Source organism: Lactuca virosa, chromosome 1 (assembly GCF_052849685.1).
Source record: "Lactuca virosa cultivar CGN04683 chromosome 1, Lactuca_virosa_CGN04683_v6, whole genome shotgun sequence".
NCBI classification, from domain to species: Eukaryota; Viridiplantae; Streptophyta; class Magnoliopsida; order Asterales; family Asteraceae; genus Lactuca; species Lactuca virosa.
In genome coordinates this window covers 267,243,537-267,256,946 of record NC_136426.1, presented here as the reverse complement: position 1 = coordinate 267,256,946, position 13,410 = coordinate 267,243,537, and positions in this window count along the sequence as shown.

Here is a 13,410-nt window from a genome sequence, read left to right as displayed (position 1 = left end):
AACACATCGGATTATACCAAAAAATCCACCTCCTTACCAAAAAACTCATCTCTTTTTTTTGTTTAAAATTTTTTTAGGTCACATTTTTATCAAAAAAAAAAAAAAAACCAAATATACCGTTGTTCTCGATTTTTCATACTCTTTCCATAGAAATCCATATTGATATATAAAAAATAAACTTTTTTTTTTCGAAAAAAAACCGACTTCATGTTGTTAGTTTTTTCAATATTTAAGTTTATTTTTATAAGAAAAAATAAATTATACCAAAAAAAAATAATTTTTGTACTCTATTAATAAACATCAACACCGATCAAAAAAAAAAAAAAAAAAAAACTCGAACAGTGTAGATTCACACTGTGAATCTAAACTGTAAATATTTCAATTTTTAACATTCACAATGTGAAAAAGCTCGAACAGTTCAAATTCATATTGTGAATCTGACTTACTATTATGCACACTGTGAATCTGAAAAGGTTCACAAAAAACAAAAACAAAAACAAACCTCGATCATTGTAGATTCACACTGTGAATCTAAACTGTAAAAATTTCAATTTTAACATTCACAATGTGAAATAGCTCCGATCACTTCAGATTCACACTGTGAATCTGACTTACTATTATGCACACTATGAATCTGAGAAGGTTTATAATGTGAATCTGAACAGGTTCACAATATGAATCTGAACAGGTTCACAATGTGAATATGAACTGAAATATCGTTTTTTTACATGAATATGAATCTATGTTTAAAAGGTACAAAAAAGCATGAATTTTGATATATTTATTAAATTTTTTCTATAAAAAAATAGACTTTAACTTTTCAACAAAGAAAATGAAGTGAGTTTTTTTCGAAAAGAAAAAAAAAATCGTTTTTTATATATCATCATAGATCTCTTTGGAAAGATGACGAAAAATCGTGAACAACGGTATACTGGGTTTTTTTTCTCGATAAAAAACATGGCCTAAAAAAAATTTTAAACGAAAAAAAAAGAAGTGAGTTTTGTTATAATCCGGTGCATGCGTGTCCATTGTAAAAGTCTTCAACCTTTCCTTTTGCCGTTGATCGATTTAAATTTCGACGATTTGGATTGGTTCCTTGGTTCCTTGATTAATAATGGTTCTCTATTAAACTAACTGTTATTAATCAATGAACCAAGGAACCAAGGGAAAAGTTCATAGTGCATAATAGTAAGTCAGATTCAAGTGTGAATATAAACTGATTGGAGCTTTTTCACATTGTGAATATTAAAAATTGAAATATTTACAGTTTAGATTCACAGTGTGAATCTACACTGATCGAGGTTTTTTTTTTTTTTTTTTTTTGTGAACATTCTCAGATTCACAGTGTTCATAATAGCAAGTCAGATTCACAATATGAATCTGAACTGTTCGAGCTTTTTCACATTGTGAATGTTAGAAATTGAAATATTTATAATTTAGATTCACAGTGTGAATCTACACTGTTCGAGTTTTTTTTTTTTTGATCGGTGTTGATGTTTATTAATAGAGTACAAAAAAAATTGATATAATTTGTTTTTTCTTATAAAAATAAAGTTAAATATTGAAAAAACTAACAAAATGAAGTGAGTTTTTTTTCGAAAAAAAAAGTTTGTTTTTTTATATATCAACATTGATCTCTATGGAAAGAGGACGAAAAATCGAGAACAACGGTATATTCGGTTTTTTTTTTCGATAAAAAATGTGAACTAAAAAAATTTTAAACAAAAAAAAGAGGTGAGTTTTTTGATAAAGATGTGGATTTTTTGGTATAATCCGGTGTGTGTGCTTCCAATGAAAAAGTGTACATATATTTCCTTGGCCGTTGATCATTATGATTTCCGATGGTCACGATTGCTTCCTTGGTTCCTTGTTAATTATGGTTCTCTATTGAACCACACCCTATATATATATATATATATATATATATATATATATATATATATATATATATATATATATATATATATATATATATATATATAGGCTAATCGGTGGACTAGGGTCAAGGGATTAATCGGCTAGGCGGGGATTAATCGGGGACCATTAATTATTAAAAATATTATTAAAAAATTAATAAATAAAACATTAATCCTAATAATATTACATTAAATATAACATTAATAGATATAACATTATAAATTAAAAAACTTATTAAAATTTTAATAAGTATAACATTATAACATTAAATTTCTCTTAAGCATTTACACAAACACTTGGCATGCTTGTTATTATCAACCATATCATTGAAATTTCTCTTAAGCATTATATGACCAAAATCACTGAAATTCTGACTCCTAGTGATCGAACAACCATTTACACAAACATATTATCAATTTAAAGCTGCCTTCAATCGAGTTTATGGGATTCTCTAAAATTCGTTTTAATAGCAAATCGAGTTTATGGGTTTGCCTTCAATCCAGTGATCAATTTTACCAAGAACAAGAACAATAATCAAATAATCAAACGAATCATCAATTTGAGTCGAAAGTGATTCCATCCATAAACAAGAAAACGAATCATATTAATCAAATGAATAACAAATTCGATCCCACTAGAACAATTACAGATCTTGCAACTGCCAAATAGAATCTCGATTTCAAAAAAAGGAGGCAGGAACGAACGAGTGATAGTGATAGGGTACACGAAGATGGTTGATGGGTGTGATAACCAGTGATGAGAACAAACCAGTGCTCTACCTCTGATGCCATGTAATCCTCACATATATGGTCTTTGTAATTGCAAATCTGTTTTTTCTGCGAAGCAAAAGAGAGGCACGCCAGGGAATTGCCGATCGAAAAGGCTCTTTAGAACGAGTGTTTGTTTTCACCACGATTAGATGTTTTCAATCCATGGTTCTTGATTGTTTGCACATGTGTATGTGTTCGAGTATTACTTGATCAAGTTGTCTTCGAGTATCACCTGATCGGAGTCGAGATTGAAGAAAAAGGAAGCAAATTGATTTATCTTTGTGTGTCCTGTGTTTTTTCAATTGAGTATCCCACATCGTTGGTGGGATAAAATATCAAGGGAAAACAATTCTATAAAAAGGGTAGAAGGCTTATTGAAATCCATATCCAACTCTCCTTTGGGCCAGCTGTCTCCTTTAAGCCGGTGGGTCCTTTGAGCCCCATTTTGGGTCCGATTTTAGATCCGATTTGGGTTCGATTTGGACCGAATTGGACCGGTTTTGACCGATATTGACCAAGGCCGATTATTTTACGCTCTAACCCTTATTCGTAAGCGGTTCGAGGCCCCCAAGCGCCTAGGCGCCGATTAATCGGCCGCATAGACCGATTTTTACAACCATGATATATATATATATATATATATATATATATATATATATATATATATATATATATATATATATATATATATATATATATATATATATATATATATATATATATATATATATATATATATATATATTAGATGTGTGTCCGCGCAAAGCAGCGACGATAATAGCTATTTTGGTGAATAGTTTTGCTATGAGAAATAATTATTAGATTTTATTATTAGTTATTATGTAATAAAAATTACCATTTTTAAATTGAATATTTATGTTTAGAACTTAGATTTTAAGAAACCATTTATGTAAATTAATTATTTTTGGTGTCTAGTATAAGAAATGTAAATTAATTTATATAGATAAATTTAATATTTTAAAATTGTCATTTTTGCTCCATATTAAATTTGTTAATAATCTTCCTTAATTCAAGTCTTCAAACTTTTGACAAGTATATATATATATATATATATATATATATATATATATATATATATATATATATATATATATATATATATATATATATATATATATATATATATATATATATATATATATATATATATATATTGTAGATGTGTGACTGCGCAAAGCAGCGACGATAATAGCTATTTTGGCGAATAGTTTTGTTATGAGAAATAATTATTAGATTTTATTATTAGTTATTATATAATAAAAATTACCATTTTTAAATAAAATATTTATGTTTAGAGCTTATACTTATATTGTCTATTTATATATTTTATGTAAATTAATTATTTTTGGTGTCTAGTTTAAGAAATGTAATTAATTTATATTGATAAATTTAATATTTTAAAATTGTCATTTTGTTCCATTTTAAATTTGTTAATAACCTTCCTTAATTCACATCTTCAAACTTTTGGCAAGTATTAATCATTTGTTTATGCATAACTGATTTGTAAAAAAGTTTTGTATCTTGTACCCCTTAAAATTAAAGATATAACTAATATGATTTATAATATATATATATATATATATATATATATATATATATATATATATATATATATACAGAGAGAGAGAGAGAGAGAGAGAGAAAGAAAGTAAGTTCAATTGAAAAAATAAAAAATGTTGAGAATGAGGGAATCATTTTCAGCTAATCATTTAACTAAGTTGTAACCCTTAAAAACGCACAAATCATTTATTCATTAAGGGTATGTATGTAAATTTGCCATTTTTTAAATCTCCTTCTTTTTTATTCATATTTACGTTCTGATTTGCTCAGATATTGAATATTAATCCGATTATTCTTTCTTCTTTTTCAATCGGAGTTCGTTAATCTTTCTCTAGTTTAAATCGGATATATTGTAATTCATTATCAAGCTTCATTCTTTATATAATTATTTTGCAATTACACGTATTCGTTGAATTTGCATCCTTTTATCCCTTTGTCGTGAAGTTTTAGATCTGTATTGTAATTGCTTCATCAGATTTTTGTCATGATGTTTGAGATATGTATTGCAATTGCATCATTGGATCGCATCTTATATTCAGAACGTGTAGTTCTATTCGCAGTAGATTTAATTTTCAAGCAGATCGCTGGTACGTTCTGAAGTGAGACAGATTCGAAAGTGATCATGTTTTCATATTTATGTTTGTTGTTGTTTTAATTACGCATCTATATTAATGTTGTTGTTGTCGTTCAGTTACTATTTGATTTTATCATGATTTTCATCGATATTAAGATTGTTTTTGTTGTTTATTATAGGTCAATTGGTTTATTATGTGAAATTCGAGTGTTATTGGTGCTGAATTTTATTCTTCTATGTTTGAGAATGAAGAAAAAGATGTTGAGTACTCATTGATTGAAGGTATTACTAATTGAATTCTTATGTTATTTTAATTTTGGTGATTATCATGTATTCATAATGAATCTGTAAATTTGAATAAATAATTGTATTTTTGATATATGAATAAACATGTGATAATTCTAATTTCGAATTTATTATAATTTTCGTTTTATTCATATATGAATAAATATTGTTTTTATTTTATATTTTTTTTAAATCATGTGAATTTCATGTATTCATATATGATTGTTTTTTTATAGATGAATAAACATTGTTTTTTTGTTTATTCATATATGAATAAAGAGTGCTTTTGTGCTTATAAACTTTTGGATTATAAAATTTCGGATCATAAAATTTTGGATCAAATCATTTTGAATCATAGTATTTTCTATCATATTATTTTTTAAGCGTATAATTTTGGATCTTAATATATACAATTAGATTAATTTTTTATTCAAAAATTTTTTCAGATCATTGTATATTTGAGTCATTTAATTTTGAATAATATAAAATATAATTAAGCATCATAACATATTTAGATAAAATATATTTTTAAATTATAAAAAATTAAGGATCATAAACATGTTGTACCATAATTTTTTTAGTCATATATATTTTAAATCATCTTATTTTGGATCATATTATTTTTAACATTATTTAGAAAAAAACTTGTAATCTTTTAAAATAATAGTTGGTATGTAAACAACATTATTTTTTAAAATATCTTTTTGAAAAGTTTCATAATATATGATATATAGAAAACATTTAAAAGATTTTTATTTTGAAGAACGGAAATTTCACGTCTATTTTTTATTGAATTTAGAATCATTTAAACGAAACATATATATAACAAAAATAAGTTTTAATTTTTATTACAAATTCACTAAAATAGCAAGACAAAAAACTCTTTGATTTGCTTTTTTGATTTTGAAGAAAAAATCCATTATGGATTATAAAAAATATTCCTATAAATTAAAATATAAACACTGCAATAACTTATTTTAAAATATAATTTTTACAAAGTTACTCGTATAATGTGAAGAAATATCTCTAAAAGAAATTATGATTTTTTGAGAATATTTTTTTATGGGTTTTCTTATATATATATATATATATATATATATATATATATATATATATATATATATATATATATATATATATATATATATATATATATATATTATTTTGTAGAGAATAAATTTTAAGAAATTTGATCTTTTTAGATTTTTTTAAAAAAAATAATATGGCCGAAAAACGAAGTGTGTGAATTAAACAATAAAGACACAGACAACCGGAGGATGACATGTGGCTGAAAGTGAGATAGAGGCACGTGTGAGTCCGAAAGAGCTGATTTTTTTTCCATTTTAACTCTCTAGACAATTAACATTCATTGGAAATTACCAAAATGTCGCATATAATTACCAAATCATCTTATCATCTCACATGATTTTGACTATATATAAAATTAAATTTCAGCTACTTATTTTTTCAATCCAAAGGCTAAAAATTTACCTTATACTTTTAATTCATCAGCTTCGTAACTTTTCAAACTTGTTATTCTTAAACATAATTACATAAACGGTTTATATTACCAAAATTCATCACTACAGTCTCTCTGTTAATTTTTTTGAAAAAAAAATATTCTAATGGTCTCGAAAACTTGCATAGTTGGTCAGTGATCCATTTGAAATACTTTTTACCCTTTTAATTTCCTTTATATTTTTTAATTAAATATAACTTAAATAAATATAAAATAAAATAAAAATCACCCCACCCCACACCTACCCATACCCTTCACCCCAATTCCTCTATCCTCCATCATTTCTTTTTCTTTCGATCTAAAAAAAATGCTTTTCTTAGAAATATGAATTTTTCTAGATATATGGAAAGACAATCGAGCTTAGTTAAGGGATATCCCACGCACCGACCATCATCCACATTGAAGCTACCATCTCCAAAACAGATCATTATCTCCATCACCATACCCTGCTTTACCTTCTCCTTAGCTAGCCAGACCACTATCATCGATGTCATCATATTTAAAGACAACCATCCCACCACTAAACCGGTAAACCCCATCCATCACCAAAATTGTCATACCGACCACACAACCATCATTTTTTACAAGTATAAATAATAAAGAGGAGAAATACACATGAAGTTAAAGTGAGGCGTATGTATATTTCTTTGCATGATGTGTAGAAGAGAGTCCTAGGAAAAGACAAAGAAAAGGAGAGAAAGATAAGATAAGGGAAGTGGGGTGGGGTTTAAGGGATGGTAGGGTTTCTACTTGTTTCATTTTTTACATAAATTGCATAAATGAAAACGAAAGGCTTAATTGAAAAAGGTAAAATTGTAATGTTGGATGAAATTTGTAACAAAAAGAAACAATAATGATTAACGATGCAAGTTTTAGAAACCACGAGGACCATGTCCATCAAAAAAATTTACAATGGACTGATATTGTGACTTTTGATAAACCATGTGGAGAGATTTATATAGTTTTATCTAAATGTTTTCATTTTTCTAAAAATAGACTTTTATAATCACATCAAATTGTATAACTTTCCAAAACCAAATTATTTTGATTGTCAAAGAGGTCGGATGTGACATTAACACTAACCTGGTTATGTAAACTTTGGTTGTTTAGGCAAAAATGATACAATAATGCCAACAAATTAAATGTTATTGGTCCAAATTTAGTATAAAATTTTATAATATTTACACGACTTCTATTTTCATTTATTGACGATAAATCATGACTTACGTTCATATTTATTCAAAGTTGTTCATACATATATAGGGTGAGGTTCAATAGAGAACCATAATTAACAAGGAACAAGGGAACCAATCGTGAGCATCGGAAATCTTAATGATCAACGCCCGAGGAAATAGATGTACACTTTTACATTGGAGACAACACACCGGATTATACCAAAAAATCCACCTCCTTACCAAAAAACTCATCTCTTTTTTTTGTTTAAAATTTTTTTAGGTCACATTTTTATCAAAAAAAAAAAAAAACCAAATATACCGTTGTTCTCGATTTTTCATACTCTTTCCATAGAAATCCATATTGATATATAAAAAATAAACTTTTTTTTTTCGAAAAAAAACCGACTTCATGTTGTTAGTTTTTTCAATATTTAAGTTTATTTTTATAAGAAAAAATAAATTATACAAAAAAAAATAATTTTTGTACTCTATTAATAAACATCAACACCGATCAAAAAAAAAAAAAAAAAAAACTCGAACAGTGTAGATTCACACTGTGAATCTAAACTGTAAATATTTCAATTTTTAACATTCACAATGTGAAAAAGCTCGAACAGTTCAAATTCATATTGTGAATCTGACTTACTATTATGCACACTGTGAATCTGAAAAGGTTCACAAAAAACAAAAACAAAAACAAACCTCGATCATTGTAGATTCACACTGTGAATCTAAACTGTAAAAATTTCAATTTTAACATTCACAATGTGAAATAGCTCCGATCACTTCAGATTCACACTGTGAATCTGACTTACTATTATGCACACTGTGAATCTGAGAAGGTTTATAATGTGAATCTGAACAGGTTCACAATATGAATCTGAACAGGTTCACAATGTGAATATGAACTGAAATATCGTTTTTTTACATGAATATGAATCTATGTTTAAAAGGTACAAAAAAGCATGAATTTTGATATATTTATTAAATTTTTTCTATAAAAAAATAGACTTTAACTTTTCAACAAAGAAAATGAAGTGAGTTTTTTTCGAAAAGAAAAAAAAAATCGTTTTTTATATATCATCATAGATCTCTTTGGAAAGATGACGAAAAATCGTGAACAACGGTATACTGGGTTTTTTTTCTCGATAAAAAACATGGCCTAAAAAAATTTTTAAACGAAAAAAAAAGAAATGAGTTTTGTTATAATCCGGTGCATGCGTGTCCATTGTAAAAGTCTTCAACCTTTCCTTTTGCCGTTGATCGATTTAAATTTCGACGATTTGGATTGGTTCCTTGGTTCCTTGATTAATAATGGTTCTCTATTAAACTAACTGTTATTAATCAATGAACCAAGGAACCAAGGGAAAAGTTCATAGTGCATAATAGTAAGTCAGATTCAAGTGTGAATATAAACTGATTGGAGCTTTTTCACATTGTGAATATTAAAAATTGAAATATTTACAGTTTAGATTCACAGTGTGAATCTACACTGATCGAGGTTTTTTTTTTTTTTTTTTTTGTGAACATTCTCAGATTCACAGTGTTCATAATAGCAAGTCAGATTCACAATATGAATCTGAACTGTTCGAGCTTTTTCACATTGTGAATGTTAGAAATTGAAATATTTATAATTTAGATTCACAGTGTGAATCTACACTGTTCGAGTTTTTTTTTTTTTGATCGGTGTTGATGTTTATTAATAGAGTACAAAAAAAATTGATATAATTTGTTTTTTCTTATAAAAATAAAGTTAAATATTGAAAAAACTAACAAAATGAAGTGAGTTTTTTTTCGAAAAAAAAAGTTTGTTTTTTTATATATCAACATGGATCTCTATGGAAAGAGGACGAAAAATCGAGAACAACGGTATATTCGGTTTTTTTTTTCGATAAAAAATGTGAACTAAAAAAATTTTAAACAAAAAAAAGAGGTGAGTTTTTTGATAAAGATGTGGATTTTTTGGTATAATCCGGTGTGTGTGCTTCCAATGAAAAAGTGTACATATATTTCCTTGGCCGTTGATCATTATGATTTCCGATGGTCACGATTGCTTCCTTGGTTCCTTGTTAATTATGGTTCTCTATTGAACCACACCCTATATATATATATATATATATATATATATATATATATATATATATATATATATATATATATATATATATAGGCTAATCGGTGGACTAGGGTCAAGGGATTAATCGGTTAGGCGGGGATTAATCGGGGACCATTAATTATTAAAAATATTATTAAAAAATTAATAAATAAAACATTAATCCTAATAATATTACATTAAATATAACATTAATAGATATAACATTATAAATTAAAAAACTTATTAAAATTTTAATAAGTATAACATTATAACATTAAATTTCTCTTAAGCATTTACACAAACACTTGGCATGCTTGTTATTATCAACCATATCATTGAAATTTCTCTTAAGCATTATATGACCAAAATCACTGAAATTCTGACTCCTAGTGATCGAACAACCATTTACACAAACATAGTATCAATTTAAAGCTGCCTTCAATCGAGTTTATGGGATTCTCTAAAATTCGTTTTAATAGCAAATCGAGTTTATGGGTTTGCCTTCAATCCAGTGATCAATTTTACCAAGAACAAGAACAATAATCAAATAATCAAACGAATCATCAATTTGAGTCGAAAGTGATTCCATCCATAAACAAGAAAACGAATCATATTAATCAAATGAATAACAAATTCGATCCCACTAGAACAATTACAGATCTTGCAACTGCCAAATAGAATCTCGATTTCAAAAAAAGGAGGCAGGAACGAACGAGTGATAGTGATAGGGTACACGAAGATGGTTGATGGGTGTGATAACCAGTGATGAGAACAAACCAGTGCTCTACCTCTGATGCCATGTAATCCTCACATATATGGTCTTTGTAATTGCAAATCTGTTTTTTCTGCGAAGCAAAAGAGAGGCACGCCAGGGAATTGCCGATCGAAAAGGCTCTTTAGAACGAGTGTTTGTTTTCACCACGATTAGATGTTTTCAATCCATGGTTCTTGATTGTTTGCACATGTGTATGTGTTCGAGTATTACTTGATCAAGTTGTCTTCGAGTATCACCTGATCGGAGTCGAGATTGAAGAAAAAGGAAGCAAATTGATTTATCTTTGTGTGTCCTGTGTTTTTTCAATTGAGTATCCCACATCGTTGGTGGGATAAAATATCAAGGGAAAACAATTCTATAAAAAGGGTAGAAGGCTTATTGAAATCCATATCCAACTCTCCTTTGGGCCAGCTGTCTCCTTTAAGCCGGTGGGTCCTTTGAGCCCCATTTTGGGTCCGATTTTAGATCCGATTTGGGTTCGATTTGGACCGAATTGGACCGGTTTTGACCGATATTGACCAAGGCCGATTATTTTACGCTCTAACCCTTATTCGTAAGCGGTTCGAGGCCCCCAAGCGCCTAGGCGCCGATTAATCGGCCGCATAGACCGATTTTTACAACCATGATATATATATATATATATATATATATATATATATATATATATATATATATATATATATATATATATATATATATATATATATATATATATATCTATATATTAGATGTGTGTCCGCGCAAAGCAGCGACGATAATAGCTATTTTGGTGAATAGTTTTGCTATGAGAAATAATTATTATATTTTATTATTAGTTATTATGTAATAAAAATTACCATTTTTAAATTGAATATTTATGTTTAGAACTTAGATTTTAAGAAACCATTTATGTAAATTAATTATTTTTGGTGTCTAGTATAAGAAATGTAAATTAATTTATATAGATAAATTTAATATTTTAAAATTGTCATTTTTGCTCCATATTAAATTTGTTAATAATCTTCCTTAATTCAAGTCTTCAAACTTTTGACAAGTATATATATATATATATATATATATATATATATATATATATATATATATATATATATATATATATATATATATATATATATATATATATATATATATATATTGTAGATGTGTGACTGCGCAAAGCAGCGACGATAATAGCTATTTTGGCGAATAGTTTTGTTATGAGAAATAATTATTAGATTTTATTATTAGTTATTATATAATAAAAATTACCATTTTTAAATAAAATATTTATGTTTAGAGCTTATACTTATATTGTCTATTTATATATTTTATGTAAATTAATTATTTTTGGTGTCTAGTTTAAGAAATGTAATTAATTTATATTGATAAATTTAATATTTTAAAATTGTCATTTTGTTCCATTTTAAATTTGTTAATAACCTTCCTTAATTCACATCTTCAAACTTTTGGCAAGTATTAATCATTTGTTTATGCATAACTGATTTGTAAAAAAGTTTTGTATCTTGTACCCCTTAAAATTAAAGATATAACTAATATGATTTATAATATATATATATATATATATATATATATATATATATATATATATATATATATATATATATATATACAGAGAGAGAGAGAGAGAGAGAGAGAAAGAAAGTAAGTTCAATTGAAAAAATAAAAAATGTTGAGAATGAGGGAATCATTTTCAGCTAATCATTTAACTAAGTTGTAACCCTTAAAAACGCACAAATCATTTATTCATTAAGGGTATGTATGTAAATTTGCCATTTTTTAAATCTCCTTCTTTTTTATTCATATTTACGTTCTGATTTGCTCAGATATTGAATATTAATCCGATTATTCTTTCTTCTTTTTCAATCGGAGTTCGTTAATCTTTCTCTAGTTTAAATCGGATATATTGTAATTCATTATCAAGCTTCATTCTTTATATAATTATTTTGCAATTACACGTATTCGTTGAATTTGCATCCTTTTATCCCTTTGTCGTGAAGTTTTAGATCTGTATTGTAATTGCTTCATCAGATTTTTGTCATGATGTTTGAGATATGTATTGCAATTGCATCATTGGATCGCATCTTATATTCAGAACGTGTAGTTCTATTCGCAGTAGATTTAATTTTCAAGCAGATCGCTGGTACGTTCTGAAGTGAGACAGATTCGAAAGTGATCATGTTTTCATATTTATGTTTGTTGTTGTTTTAATTACGCATCTATATTAATGTTGTTGTTGTCGTTCAGTTACTATTTGATTTTATCATGATTTTCATCGATATTAAGATTGTTTTTGTTGTTTATTATAGGTCAATTGGTTTATTATGTGAAATTCGAGTGTTATTGGTGCTGAATTTTATTCTTCTATGTTTGAGAATGAAGAAAAAGATGTTGAGTACTCATTGATTGAAGGTATTACTAATTGAATTCTTATGTTATTTTAATTTTGGTGATTATCATGTATTCATAATGAATCTGTAAATTTGAATAAATAATTGTATTTTTGATATATGAATAAACATGTGATAATTCTAATTTCGAATTTATTATAATTTTCGTTTTATTCATATATGAATAAATATTGTTTTTATTTTATATTTTTTTTAAATCATGTGAATTTCATGTATTCATATATGATTGTTTTTTTATAGATGAATAAACATTGTTTTTTTGTTTATTCATATATGAATAAAGAGTGCTTTTGTGCTTATAAACTTTTGGA